General features: G+C 44.7%; 1 non-coding gene across 1 annotated transcript; it reads right to left on the bottom strand.

Annotated features, from left to right (window-relative positions):
- Nucleotides 1-4,901: 4,901 nt before the first annotated feature.
- Nucleotides 4,902-4,973, bottom strand: TRNAG-UCC (transfer RNA glycine (anticodon UCC)). The gene has a single exon. It is a non-coding gene; the product is annotated as a tRNA-Gly (tRNA).
- Between the last annotated feature and the right edge of the window lie 7,594 nt (nucleotides 4,974-12,567).

The raw sequence follows: 12,567 nt of genomic DNA, 5'->3' as shown, positions 1-12,567 counted from the left end.
TGGCCTGGACACCATGTGCAGATGGCAAGCAGTATTTACAGGAATTATCTTTTAACTGGTTTTATTTCTGGGAAAGTTGTAAAGGAAGTGTCTCTCTTCAGTAAACCATGGTGAAAGAAGGCAGATACTGGACTGTTCCCTGCAGAATTCAGAAGAAGAATGAAAAATGTATCTATTTCTGGATACTTACAGTCCTTCTTGCACAAAACCCACAGAATAATAAAGTTTTAATGAAGTTCAGCAGTAGGAAGACATTTTTCCCTCTCAGCTGTTTCTTCTCTAAGTGAGTCTAATCCTCCCAACATCCATCTGAGCTGGCTAATACAGCAGTCAGTATGTGTGCAGTGGTGCACAGAACGGGAAAGCCTAACACAAAGATACTGAGAGACTTCCTCAACCAGAAATGCACTCGGTGTCATCTGAGGGACTAGAGCCCAAGAGGACACAGATGCCAACTTCTGTGCTGAGACCGTTAGACAGAACTGTTGATTATGATTATTCCTTCACTTGCACAGCAAAATTGCAAACCCCACAAAAGGTCACTAAAATGAGCTGCTGAGCAGTGGAGGACAGCTATCTACCTCCTTTTCCAGATGACTAGCACTAAGCTGATGATTTCCTAAATTCTCAGATGAGATGGGACTTGTACATGCATTTACTGCATGGCAGCCTGTTCCACCAGGGGGCTGTAAGAAATATGGTGGTGGATCAGATGAGCATCATTTCAGCCCAGCAGATCCAGGCTGCTCTGGGTGCAGCTAATGTCCATTGCAGCTGCCTCTCCTGGCCCTGGATGTGGAGATGCTCGTCCTAAACTTTGCAGCCATCCTGACTTTAACCTCCCACATTCAGAGTTACATAAACTTCGTGCAAAGAAGGAAACCTGGGAGAACGGGTGAGGCAGAAATGAAAATCCCTGGGTGTGCAAATGCCCTGCTTCATCTTCAATGGTCATGTTTTGCCTTCAACTCTGCACTCTGCAGTGAGTCCTAGGCTGCTGTTCTTCCCTCACAACCATGTGAGCTCTGGCATGAGGACACAATGACAGCCCTAGTATGACAGCAAGACTGAATCCCTGGTACTGGGAAAGGAAGAGGGGATATCCCTTGAATCTGAATGAATTAGATTTTTCTACACACTAATGCATGCAGATGGAATCAATACCCCTCACATGTGCTGTATGATTATGTTGTTTGAAGTGATCCGGATTCCCCATGTTAAAGCAGCAAGAGCAGTGAGTTTTCTCTATAGAGTCACTATATCAGCTTTTCTACATTCCTCATTCTAATGGTTATATAAATCTTGAAAAATATAAATTAATCTCTTTGCAACAAGTCACAGCCACTTGGGTTTTGACAGAAATTGGAAATCAGAGATAGAAAAATTAAATCCTGCCTTTTTTTCCCAGACTTTAAACTACGGATTAATTTGACAGATATGTCCTCAAGTCAATAAATGTAACCCTGTGCTCAAATCTTTTCAGGCTGTATGGTACTCACAATGACATGGAAGAAGGCTGTGGCTATGTTTTCCTTCTGCATTGTTCAGGCTCCTAGTGCACAAGGTATTGTTGGAGCACATGGAGTCTTGTTTTTGTTATGAATTACCTGCATGGTGATAGAGGCATCCTGAGATTTAGTATGCTCTGGGATGCTTTTGATGCAGAAAGGCAGAATGGTTCTAAGTACTCTGGTGTGAGCTATCAACAGGGCAAAGCTGAGTCCTCTGGGCCAGGTCTACACAAGTTAATTCCACATCAGATGTGATGACCAGTGTGCACAGAGGTTTCCATTCCAAAAGTATGGCATTCTGGGCCTAGGCTGACAATCCTGGATACCACTATGTTCCACGCTATAGAACTACCCAGCCTGAGCAAGCAAACGTATCTACTCCATCTTGTGGGTCCCTGAAGCTGGCAGATATATATATCCCTGAGTCAGAGTGCAACTCTGTGTTCTACCCCGTCCAAGTGAGGACCTCACTCAGGAGTGCTTGCAGTCAGTGCTGCCATTAGCTTAAATCTAGGGGTAACTGAACACTGCAGAAGTGTCAGATGAGGTTTTGTGACACTCCTTCTCAGAACGAGTCCAGAAGAAGCTTGGGATTCTTTGCAAGAGGTTGCTCTGTCTAGAGCATACTCATATGTCCCACTGCTGGCAAGGGCTGAGAGGCAAAATAGCTCTCAAATCCTGTGACCCATTGGTTGATGCATGGTTTGTATTTCAAAGCCTTCAATTCCCATTCACAACGTCCCTTTGTTGTTTGTTCTGAAATGGATCCTCTCAAGCTTTCGGACTGCAAGGCTGTGACATACAGGGGACTGAGGTTTTAACAGCTGGTCCACATAGCTCTGGTGATGTGTCCACGAAGACTTTGGGTTTCCTGAAGCTGGGCATTGGTCAGGCAGATGCATGTTAGTACATTCAAATTGTTCAGACCTCCAGACCAGTCTTTTTGGAAAGAAAGTGCAAGCAGGAATAGTTATTGTGATGCTGGTCATCTGCAACCACAAGAGTTATGAAAGCAAAGCTGACAAATGGGGAGAGAATGCAGAGGAGAGCAATAAAAATAATGAAAGCTTCCATAACTAAAACCAGTAGATTTGAGGTAAAGAGAGCTGGGAGTTTCCCCTATTGTTTAGAAGCCAGAAACAAGGCATACGTGTCTGTAACTTTGTAACTTTCCCTTATATATATAAAATTAAAAGACTGGTTCAATATAATGCTAATTCTACAATGCTTGATTGGACTTTGTATCTTGGGGCTCTTAAGAGAAAAGCACACATGGCCTGTCTTGAAACATGAAGGGGGTAAGGAAGATCCATCTGGTCTCTTAAAATGTCAGGAGCAAAGGGATCCCGAGACAGGGAGAGCTGAAGCTTCACTGCAGGAGCTCAGAGAGTCACCACTTTTGGGAAACAATGGAGATGATGAGCTCTCCATGAGTGATCTATTGCTGCAAATGCCTCTACGCTCCCAGGGTTATTCTCTTTTGCCTGGCATAGACATTGTGATGTCAGCTGTGCTCCTAAGGTGTTTCCTTATTCCATTGGATTAATCTTCTAGGTCTGAGCAACCTGGAAGTCAGCTGGACCTGTCTGTACTGCTTGCACTATTGCTGTGTGCAAAAGGAGGAATTTAACATCTAGTTAGCATCTAAATAATAACAATAACATCTAAATAGCTATCAATAAAAATCAGTTATTGTTATTATTATTATTAAACATAATTATTAATACCTTCTCAAAGAGGACTAAGATGTATTGTGACTTCTCTGGGGAATGCCCCTGTCTGCTTTGAAAAAAGAAGAAAGGAAACCACCTCCTGTCTCATGTACCCTGCTTGGCAGAGATAGGCAGTTTGTAGAGCAATAGCCTCATAGAAGCTTCAACTGCCAGCATCACCTTTTATTCCAGGGAAGGCTGACCTTTGTAAGATGATTCCCCCATGCCTAAATCTTCAGATGTTTCACCAAATATCACGTACTTGCAACTTCCCTGCAGAAAACAGAGGTGCTCCTTGTAGAAAAGTGATATGTAGTGGTAAGGCATGCTAAATCTGACTGTTAACAAGGGGAAATTCTTCTCTGACTGCATGTAAATGACCCTCTCTGAGGAACAGGAGGAAACACACCAAAATCTGGGAATACCTCTGCTGATAGCCTAAATGAATTCTTCTCCAAAGCATCCCTCATTTCGTGCATTGCTTCCTCTTTCTCAGTTGTGAACAAGACTGCTCTGTAACAGATGGTAAGGGCGGTACTGATTTCAGGAAGGCTTGTGCTGTATTCCTGTGATCAGGAATCTTCCTCTGTATCCAGTGATCTGTTTAAGCTGCTTCCCAGCCAAAGTCTGTGGAATTGCCTGAAGAGCAGAATTTCATTAAGCTATGAAATCCTCCTTCTCATGGAAATACTCTTGAATACATCCCTCAAGCCTGTTGTGTGCCTCAACACACATCAGCAGCTTGAGGATACCAAGGCTGTGGGTGTGTTCATCACCTGCTGGGCATCCAGACTTCTGAGCTTGCATGGTGTTGGCTGTGACACTTGAATGGCAGTCAGAAATACAGGAACCTGGCAATATAACTTTTATAAGGCACTCGGGAGCATCGGCAACTGGATCATTGTCAGTTGCTTTTGGACACTCTTAGTAACCTATAAACAGATGGAATTTTGGCTTTGATATCAAAGAATTAAATGAGTTTGGAAAACTTGCTTTAGTCAGAGAGTGCAAACCTATAAAATAAAAGAATTGGCTGGATAATGGGTGAAATCACAGTGGTGCCAACTTGGAGGATTAAGGAAATACTCTCCTGTTCGGGTTGACTGAAGTAGACAGACAGCTATTTTTGATTCTTCTTTTAGCTTTGAGATAGAGGTTTGAATTGCTTTCTCTTCTTGGAATATGCCGTGCTTCCTTAGGGATAAAACAGAAGTGAGTAGAGAAAAAGGAACTGCACTGAGTAATTAGTACAGTACGACATGTTGTATGGTGGACATAGTCAAAGGTTTCTATGCAACGTACAGGCTTGGGCTATTCAAAAATAATATTGCAGCAGTATGCTTGCTCGACTTACATCGATGGCATATTTATCTTTGATGTGTTTCAGTGACTGTGTAGTTTTGATACTAAAAGATCCTTCTGTGGTTTGATTTATTGTATGGAACCTGAACAGTGCTTTCTGGGATGCGTTCATAGATTCATACTATGTTAGAATGGTTAGAGTTGGAAAGGATGTTAACATCATCTACCAGTTCCAACTACCATGCCATGGGCAGGTGTTCATCCCACTTGACCAGGTTGCTCAAGGGTCTGTCTAACCTGGCCTTGGACACTGCCACGGATTTACCACTTCTTTTGGCAACCTATTCCAGTGACTCAGCACCCCAAAAGGGAGCTCTGCGTTGGCCGGGAATCGAACCCGGGTCAACTGCTTGGAAGGCAGCTATGCTAACCACTATACCACCAACGCCTGGCACTTCTTTCCCAATCCTGTTGGATCAGACAACCTATTGCAGTTGGATGAGACTATTCATAGAGGCCTGAGAAACAAAACACAACAGAGAAAATGCTAGCCACAGAATACACTGGGGATAATGTTAAACCCAAAGTATTATAGCTTCAGGGTTAACACTAGTAGTAGGGGTAATGGAGTCCTGGTGCTGCTCAGTTTGAATGTCTGTCTCCTCTGTGTAACAAGGGGCTTGGATCACAGTCACAAAACATAGGCAAACTCTTAAAACCAGAAGGGGCCTGAAGCCAAATATCCTGAACTGACCCATTCACGTCTATGTAGAAGAATGACATAATACACATGTAGTTGGTCCAACCATTTGCATACTGCATGAAGGGCTTTATTTAGCATTTCCAGGAGAGACTTGCTGGATGCTAACCTGGAGAGCTGGCGAGGGGTGGAGCACTTTGGCTCCAGTTCAAGAAAGAATAACATACAGCATTCAACAGGATTTACTGGTATTATTGAAGTTAAGTACATGTGTAAGTATCCTGCTGTCCTGCAGCCTGCTTGTTTAGCACCTTTTAGAACCAACTTTAGAATGGTGAAGTGGGCAGAGAAGTGCTAGCTAACGTTATCAGAACCAGCACCTGGAAGCAGATGTGGTTTATTGGATTTAATGACCTTTCCCTTCTTTGTGAAGAAATAATCTGTAAATGCTTCAAACTGGTTTGGAGAGAAACCTTGTAGGACTGACTCCTGTATCTTGTCGGTTATTGGCAAAGCTTTTGTTGCCTTTACTGGGGCAGGATTTGGTCTCCAGAGTCTATGCAGAAAGGAACACCTGTCCTGTGGAAAGGGAGATTCTGTGGTGGCTGTAACTCTGTCAACAGCTCAGCAAAAGTATCTTTGTTCTAGTGGCAGATCATCAGCTGCTCTGTGTGCTCTGGGATGATGGACTCTTACACAGCTGGTTCTTGTGGGCTGTGAGGAGCAGCCAGGCACAGGGCACTGCTCACATGTTGCAATCAGGCACTTGCAGCAAGGTACAGCCATGGGTGGCATCTTCATCAGTCCCTGCCTTCCCCGTGCAGTGCCACACCACCTATGCACAGGCAGATGTGACAGGGCTTGGCTTTGGGCTTGCTATGGCAGGTCCCTTATTAGTAATCTAAAGAGCACTGAAAACTTTCCCAGGGACAGGCAGTGGTGTGCTGTGTCCTGTGATCTTGAGAATCCACAGGCAAAACTTCATCATTCCTCTTCTGGCTACACAAGCATGAGCTGCAATGGCATTTTTGTTGTTGTTCTGTTGGAAATGTAGCGTGAGTTTGCTTTCTTTGGTAAAACACCACTGCTGTCTTCTCTGTGGTATGTTATGCCTGGCAAGAGTGAATGATGGAACTGGGTCTTGGAGCACCTTCTATCTTCACAGCAGGGAGGCTGCTAAAGGGAAAGCCTTTATTCATCTATGAATGTTTTTTTGTCGGCTACAGCAAACCACAACTTGTTTTCTTAGGCACGTACATGTGCAGATATTCTGTGTTCTGCATATGCTTTCACATAACACATGGGCAATCCTAAGCATGTGCTGATAACCCAACTAGGAACCAGCTCCTACTTGCAGAGGTCTCAGGAGAAGGCTTTTTGCTGTTCTCTGTTTTCATGTAATTTTCCAATTTGCCAATGATGTCAATTGGAAAATTAATGTGTTCTAGCACCAAAAAGCCCAGGTTTTTTTCTTTATGGTCCAGCAGGCAGAGTATGGTTTTGAGAGTGAAATTTGGTGTCAGCCCATTTGTCCTTTGACTTCAGACAGCTCCATTGTTTCTTGGTCTCTGTGTTTATATTGGAGATGGTTAGTTAGTGAAGTTTTTTGGTACCATAGCATTGATTGTCAAGGTGGGCTTAAATGTTGGGGTTTAAAGATTACAGATTGGGTCAAGGATGGAGGTAAGCGTCAAAAGTCTCGGTCAAAAGCAAGGTCAAATGTCATGAGTCAACATCAAAGGTTGCCGTCAGCTTCAGGGCTCACAGATGGGGTCAAAGGGTCTGGGTCAGGGTCCAAGCTTGCAGTTGGGCTCAAAGCCAAATGTTGGAGTCAGTGTTCATCAATTGGGGTCAAAGATCAAAAGTCACTGGTCAGGGTTGAAAGAGACAAATTGTTGTCAAAATTATTTGATCACTGATCAATGATCAGGGATGGCGACAGGGGTCGAAGAGCATAGAGTCATGGACAAAGATCATGGTTTTGGGTCAAAAGATCAGAGATTGTGGATCAGTGTTAAAGGTCATAGGTCAAAGTCAAAGATCATGTATTGGTCAAAAGCTGTGGATCAGGAGTCAAGGGTCAGGTGCTGTGGATAGGCCAACAGTCATTGATTGGTGTCGGAAGTCATGGATCTATATCAAAGGTCAAATGTCAGACTTTTGAGTTAAATGATAGCTGGGGGTCAAAAGTAAAAAGTTTCAAGTCAGGTGAAAGGTCATGGGTCTGGGCAGGGTCATGGCAGGGTGTGTTCAGGAGTCAAAGGTCACATGTTGGGGCAAAAGGTGAAAGGTAACTGATAAGGATAAAAGGTCACATGTCATGATCAGTGACCATGTGCAAGGCCAAAGATTTTAGTATGGGGTCAAGAGTCAAAGGTCATGCACCAGAATCAGGATTCAGACCAGAGTTAGTGGGTCAGGGATTGGGGCCTGGGGTCAGGTGTCAGGGTCAGAGGTGGGAATCAGTGTTTGGGTTGGGATTTGAGTGCCAGGAGTTAGGTCAAAGGTTAAAGTTTGGTCTCAGAGGTCAGAGCTCAGGATCAAAGGTTGAGGTCAAGAATCAAGGGTTAGCAGTCATGGATCCAGTCAAGGTAGGTCAGATGTCAGTGGAGGCTTATACTCCTGCTTTGGGCTGGAGTTCAAACACAAGTCAGTGGAAACGCTTGCATCAGCTTCACTGAGAGATGACAAAAACACAAAACACTTAAACATGGCCCCAAGCTCCTATTGGACAACCTTGGCTTTGGGACACCCTTCTCTGGCACATATCTAGCATCTCTCTTTTGAGATGGCCATAACATGGTGCAGAGATATTTGCTGTCACACATGCAGCTTGGGAGATGTGCCTACTCCTCTGTCCCTCCATGCACATGACCTTATACATGATAACCTTCTGAGAATTAGAGACCCTGTTGTGACTTCAGCAACTGCTGGTCTTCTGCAGAGGGTTCCAGCTACCTCCTGCTCCTTTACCATCCATCACCATCACAGGCTGATGATGGGAACGCTTTGGCGGTCACTGTCATAGGAGACCAAATTTTCTGCCTGTTTGTAAAACGCTGCGGTAGCCGGGTTTAGAAATACAGTGGTACATCATCCTCATTGACCCTATTCCCCAGCGATTAATCAAAACAGTCAGTCCTTCTCTTTGCCTGAGCCACAGCTCCAGACAAAAGACCTGGAAATTTCCATCCACTGGCAACTGGAAACCCTGGAAAGTGCCCTTTCTGAAAGGGGTTAATGAAATCTCCAACAGAGAGTCCAGCAGAACCTTGGGAACCTTTGCTAAGGCCGTGCAGGATGCTGCAACTGGAGCTGTCCCAGGAAGCGCTTTTACCGAATCTCCTTGCATCAAATAAAACACACCTCGGGGTGAGCTTGTGTTTCAGCATTTTTAATAAGAGAAGATATTGGACCCTCGCTGAGGAAATGGGGATTTAGTGTTTGGGAACAGGCTGCCAAGAGAAGGAGGGCAGGAATTAACAGAATCCTCTTCAGGACAGAAACGGGGAAAACTTGCTTGGGGTGAGAATTCTGGCAAACCAGAAAGGCGCATCAGTCAGTAGCTTGGGTGGCAGGAGCAGCAACCTGAGCCTAGCACATTCCCATGGGATTTGGCTGGAATGAAAAATGAGACAAAGAGGTTTAGCTGGGCCTGAGAGATGATTTATTTTTTCCTGACTTACTCATCCAGTTCCTCAAATGATTCTTGTCACATTCCCCAAAAGCTGAGGAGAAGGGAGCGCCAGGAAAGCAGGGGTTGTACATTAGGATCTTTGCATAGAGAAAAACCTGGAAGCCTTACATCAGCCATCTTTTCTTTGTCCTCCTGAGATCTTCTGGGGACTTCAAGTGGACTCCTTGAACTGGCCTCATTCCCAAACAAAAATGGACTCCCTGAAAGGATCTCAGTTGAATTTGGATGCATTACTTCTCCCGCTTCTCCTCCAGCCACGTCCCTTTCATTTCAGTAAAGTCCTGTAATGATCTTACAGGTAGACCTTAACTTTGTAATAGTCTTTGGAGTTCCCCCAGCTGTGAAAATTGAAACTAGAACTCATCTGGTTTCAGCAGATCCTGAGAAACTGAAGAGCTCCTGGGTCCAAACATGCTTCAGATTGTGTCTGCCTGGGGTGGGTGGAAAGAAGAGGATTATGTGCAGGAAGGTGTGGAAGGTCTGATGTGGCTCTGCGTTCCTGAACCAGGGTGATTGGTGCCAGTCTGAACAAATGGAAAGACTGGAAAAGGGGAAAGTCATCCCAGTCTGTGTTGCAGAGAGCTGCTGGAATATGCTTGGAGGTTAGATGGGAGCAGTGAATCTGGATGGAATCCTACAGTTCATTGTTCATCCCTAGAGATCTGCTTGGCAGCCTGCAAGTGGTCGCCAGATTTGCCTGCTCCTCAAGGCTATGGGTCTGCTGGATTCAAGACTCAAATCAGCACCATCTCCTCAAGCTCAACCCTGCTGCAAGGACTGTGCAAACACATTGTGCAAACACATTGTACACACAGACGATTTACACAACTGCTTCTGAAAAGCCTCTGTGTGAAGGCTGGGCCTCTGCAGCTGAATAAGCTGCACTTCAACTCTAGGGACAAAAGGATGGTTCTTCCATGGAGAATTGTCATGGGCCAGCAAACCTCTCGCAGCATTTAGGAGAAGTCTTTGGGATTCTTGAGACTATGCCCAAAAGCTTGTGGTTTTGCAAAGCCATTGTAGGAGCCAGATACCATCAGAACATGGAAGTGCACTGCCTGCAGCCCTGTTCCTCCAGGAATTTCCTCCTGGTCCAGCCACCCTGCTGTAGGCCCAATGCCAATGGGTCCTTAGGAAGTTGACCCAGCTTTGATATGCAGAGAGCCTATAAAAAGGTGAAAGCATTCCCAGCCCCGTCAGTTCCTTAGCAACAGATTTTCCAGTTCTTTCTACAGCATTTTTAAATGAAATTGGAAATACGTCAAATCTCCCTTTCAAATGCATTTTTTTATGACCATGTGAAAGGAAAAACCAACACAAAAACTAGTTCATGTGGTCTATATATTTAATAGGAATGAGCATGCTATTAAAGTATGCTGGCACCAAAGAGTGTAGCGATCATCAGGCTTGTTATTCAGAGAGAGACAATAGCAATATTAATGAGGCTCAGACATTTGTCAAATTAATCTGGAGTTTAAAGTTAAGGACACAAAGGCAGGAATTAGTTTTTCTAACTCTGATTTCCCATTTCTGTCAAAACCCAAGTGGCTGTGACTTGCTGCAAACAGGTGAATTTATATGTTTCAAGAGTTTATATAACCATTAGAATGAGGAATGTAGAAAAGCTGATATAGTGTTTCTATAGAGAACACTCACTGCTTTTGCTGCTTTGGCATGGGGAATCCAGATCAGATTGATCAACATAAGCATACAGCACACGTGGGGGATGTTTACTCCACTGGCATGCACTAGTGTGTAGAAAACCCCATGTACATTCAAATTCAAGGGATATCCCCTATTCTCAGGACCAGGGATTCACTCTTGCCATCATATTAGGGCTGTCATCATGTCCTTATGCCAGAGCTCACATGGTTGTGAGGGAAGAACAGCCTAGGACTCACTGCAGAGTGCAGAGTTGAAGGCAAAACATGACCATTGGGTAAAGTCAGGATGGCTGCAAAGTTTAGGATGAGCATCTTTACATCCAGGGCCAGGAGAGGCAGCTGCAATGGACATTAGCTGCACCCAGAGCAGCCTGGATCTGCTGGGCTGAAATGATGCTCATCTGATCCACCACCATATTTCTTACAGCCCCCTGGTGGAACAGGCTGCCATGCAGTAAATGCATGTACAAGTCCCATCTCATCTGAGAATTTAGGAAATCATCAGCTTAGTGCTAGTCATCTGGAAAAGGAGGTAGATAGCTGTCCTCCACTGCTCAGCAGCTCATTTTAGTGACCTTTTGTGGGGTTTGCAATTTTGCTGTGCAAGTGAAGGAATAATCATAATCAACAGTTCTGTCTAACGGTCTCAGCACAGAAGTTGGCATCCGAGTCCTCTTGGGCTCTAGTCCCTCAGATGACACCGAGTGCATTTCTGTTTAAGCAAATCACTTACGCTTGTGTAGCCAGAAGAGGAATGATGAAGTTTTGCCTGTGGATTCTCAAGATCACAGGACACAGCACACCACTGCCTGTCCCTGGGAAAGTTTTCAGTGCTCTTTAGATTACTAATAAGGGACCTGCCATAGCAAGCCCAAAGCCAAGCCCTGTCACATCTGCCTGTGCATAGGTGGTGTGGCACTGCACGGGGAAGGCAGGGACTGATGAAGATGCCACCCATGGCTGTACCTTGCTGCAAGTGCCTGATTGCAACATGTGAGCAGTGCCCTGTGCCTGGCTGCTCCTCACAGCCCACAAGAACCAGCTGTGTAAGAGTCCATCATCCCAGAGCACACAGAGCAGCTGATGATCTGCCACTAGAACAAAGATACTTTTGCTGAGCTGTTGACAGAGTTACAGCCACCACAGAATCTCCCTTTCCACAGGACAGGTGTTTCTTTCTGCATAGACTCTGGAGACCAAATCCTGCCCCAGTAAAGGCAACAAAAGCTTTGCCAATAACCGACAAGATACAGGAGTCAGTCCTACAAGGATTCTCCCCAAACCAGTTTGGAAAGTTTCCAGATTTGTTTTTGATAATGAAGGGGATGGGATTTAAGGCCAATGCACCAGAAGCTGGTTCTGATAACATTAGCTAATACTTCTCTGCCCACTTCACTATTCTAAAGCTGGTTCTAAAAGTTCTAAACAAGCAGGCTACAAGACAGCAGGATAATTAATCATGTACTTAACTTCAAGAATATCAGTAATTCTTGTTGAATGCTGTATGTCATGCTTTCTTGAACTGGAGCCAAAGTGCTCCACCCCTCGCCAGCTCTCCAGGTTAGCATCCAGCAAGTCTCTCCCGGAAATGCTGAATAAAGCCCTTCATGCAGTATGCAAATGGTTGGACCAACTACATGTGTATTATGTCATTCTTCTACATAGACGTGAATGGGTCAGTTCAGGATATTTGGCTTCAGGCCCCTTCTGGTTTTAAGAGTTTGCCTATGTTTTGTGACTGTGATCCAAGCCCCTTGTTACACAGAGGAGACAGACATTCAAACTGAGCAGCACCAGGACTCCATTACCCCTACTACTAGTGTTAACCCTGAAGCTATAATACTTTGGGTTTAACATTATCCCCAGTGTATTCTGTGGCTAGCATTTTCTCTGTTGTGTTTTGTTTCTCAGGCCTCTATGAATAGTCTCATCCAACTGCAATAGGTTGTCTGATCCAACAGGATTGGGAAAGAAGTGCCAG

This window comes from Melopsittacus undulatus, chromosome 5 (genome assembly GCF_012275295.1).
Source record: "Melopsittacus undulatus isolate bMelUnd1 chromosome 5, bMelUnd1.mat.Z, whole genome shotgun sequence".
Lineage (NCBI taxonomy): Eukaryota > Metazoa > Chordata > Aves > Psittaciformes > Psittaculidae > Melopsittacus > Melopsittacus undulatus.
Note: the sequence above shows the minus strand (reverse complement) of the source record. Positions and strands in the feature narration are given on the sequence as shown.